The sequence below is a fragment of the Saimiri boliviensis genome, chromosome 6 (genome assembly GCF_048565385.1).
Source record: "Saimiri boliviensis isolate mSaiBol1 chromosome 6, mSaiBol1.pri, whole genome shotgun sequence".
Taxonomy (NCBI): Eukaryota; Metazoa; Chordata; class Mammalia; order Primates; family Cebidae; genus Saimiri; species Saimiri boliviensis.
The window spans coordinates 114336681-114339203 of NC_133454.1; positions in this window are offsets into that span (position 1 = coordinate 114336681).

The following is a 2523-nucleotide window of genomic DNA, read 5'->3' on the forward strand; positions in this document are numbered from 1 at the left end:
CAGCCTCCTGTCTTGCAAGTTGTCTGAAGACCTCATAACTCCTTCCTCCGCCCCAGTGCAGGTCTGGGAAAGGGGAGAGTGGTGCGTTGTGAAGCACGGAAAGACCTGTGTCCAGCAAGCCTGTTTAGAGTGGATGTGGCCACTTAGAGGCTGTGCACCCTGGGGTTTCCTGGTCAGGAAACTTCTAGAATTTCACTTTCCCTGTTCCCCTGTCAGCAGCTTGTATTTGAATATTCAGTTGGATAATTGGTATTTTATACCCCCATAGTAAAATCTCCATAAAATGTAGGCCACTGTCATCAGCTCTTTATTGCCTCTTATGTAACAGAACTCATCTTGGAGGAATGGTTCAGAGGGAAAACAACAGTCCCCGGGATAGGGAGTGCAGGGCTCCGAAAGCCATTGGAGTCGGGGAGCCTGAGCAACCAGAGAGAGGGAAGCAGCAGGAAGTTAAAGGCCCATGCAAGTTTGTTAGCTGCCTTGATTTGACCAGCGCTCTTGCCAGGGACCTAGGGTGGTCCTTGAGCCAGAAGAGTAGAAGAGCCCTATGGGGGTTACATCCTGTCTGGCCCCTGGGGGCTGGGGCTGCCAGCCTCTCCATCTGGCCAGGGCCAGCCCTGCCTCCTAGTTTGTGCCCATAGTAGGAGGAGGGAGCTGAAGGTGGAGCCAACATCCCAGAGGCAGAGATGGTTCTAGAGGCAAAAGAACGGACAGAAACGGGACAGCTGGTGTCGGATGCTGTCCCACCCACCTTCAGGCTGAAGCCAGGTCCAGGATTAAAAAGGGCTGGTTAGAAAATTCTAAATCCAGCCCATTCCTGGAGCTGAGAGCTCCTGCTTATTAGTAAACCAGATGACACTGACCATGTGGCCAACCAGGACAATTGCCGGATGTTTGGGTCAGAAGTGATGGAAAGGCTGTTCCCAGTGTTCCCCTTCAACCAGGAACCCCCAATAACAATGTACTCAGTTTCCCCATGCCCAGCAATGGTGTCCTACCTCTTTAAAGGATCTCCCTGCACTCCACCCCTGGAAGCCAGCATTGCTAAGGCCTTGGTAAATTGGCATTTGAGTCACTCAGCAGAGGACCTGCCAGGAGCCCAACCCAAGTAAACAGTTTGTTCACTGCTGTTTCCCTGGGTCACTGCCTCTCTGTTCCAGTTGTCCAGCTCTAGCTGAGCAGATCCAGAGAGAGAGGAGGCCCCTAGTGCCTGGTGGAAGGCCACCATCTTGCAATGGGACTTGCCTCCTGGGGCTCAGGCCTAATGTTTGTAACCAGCATCTTAACACTGCCTGATCCCCCAGCTCTGGCCCTGCTCTGCAAACCCAGGCAAGCAAGGAGGAGAAAAACCAGGCCCAGCTGGGGCCACTTAGAACCTCCTGATTGCCATTAGCAAGCAAGCAGCAAACACCTGGAACTTGACCACTGTGGGAAATGAAATTCTGTCCTACCCTCCCACTGACAAACCTTTAAAAAAAAATTGTGGTAGAATAACCATCTTGACCTTTAAAGCAAAGCAAAACCTGCTCAAGAGAGGATAGGGGAACTGGATTGTCACAGCCTCCGTGTGAGTAGGTGGCAGATGGAAATGGCCTGACCTCAGGCTAAGGGGTGGCGTGGAAGGGAGGGCTCAGGGGCTGAGGGACCCTCTCCCAGCTGCTGCACCATTCACGCATGACCACTGCACACTTGTGGTGTTAGCTGCTGTCTACGTTTTTAATTTTTGAGATAGGGTCTCCCTTTGTCACCTAGGCTGGAGTGCATTGGTGCAATCACAGCTCACTGCAGCCTTGACCTCCAGGGCTCAAGCAATCCTCCCACCTCAGCCTCCTTAGTAACTAACTGGGACCACAGGCATGTGCCATCATGCTTGGCTAATATTTTTTAGGTTTTGTAGAGACAGGATCTTAATATGTGAGATCTATGTCCAGGCTGGTCTTGAACTCCTGGGCTTAAGTGATCCTCCTGTCTCTGCCTCCCAAAGCAGTGGGATTACAGGTGTGAGCCACATGCCTGGGTTGTCTGCATGATTTCTGATCCTCAGAGAAACTGTCTTCTGATGAAGCAGCAGTCACATTGTAAGCCAGGGGATTATTGGTGAGACCTGGTACATGAGGGAATGAGGACTCTAAATCTCATGTGACCCCAGATCCCACACCATCGTCCACCACAGTCCACACTTTTCATCCCCCTACTTGCCTTAGATAAATCTAAGTTCCCTTCAAACTTCTGGTACCTTCCAACTGGGAGACAGGAGAAGTCCTGGTCATAGGATACAATACATGGTGGCCAGCTGGAATACTGGGGGTAGAAACAAGGAAAGGTTGCTGTGGACACCTCCACGTCTAGAAGCTGGTCAGGAAGCTGCCCTCATCACCACTCCAGTGCACAAGATGAGGAAGCGACAGATGGACTGGGGAGGGGACCTCCTGAGGCCCCATCTGTTCGTCTTCCTCTACCGCACCACACTTCCCATCTAGTTCCCAACTTCCACACCCCACTCACTTCCCCAACATCCAGATG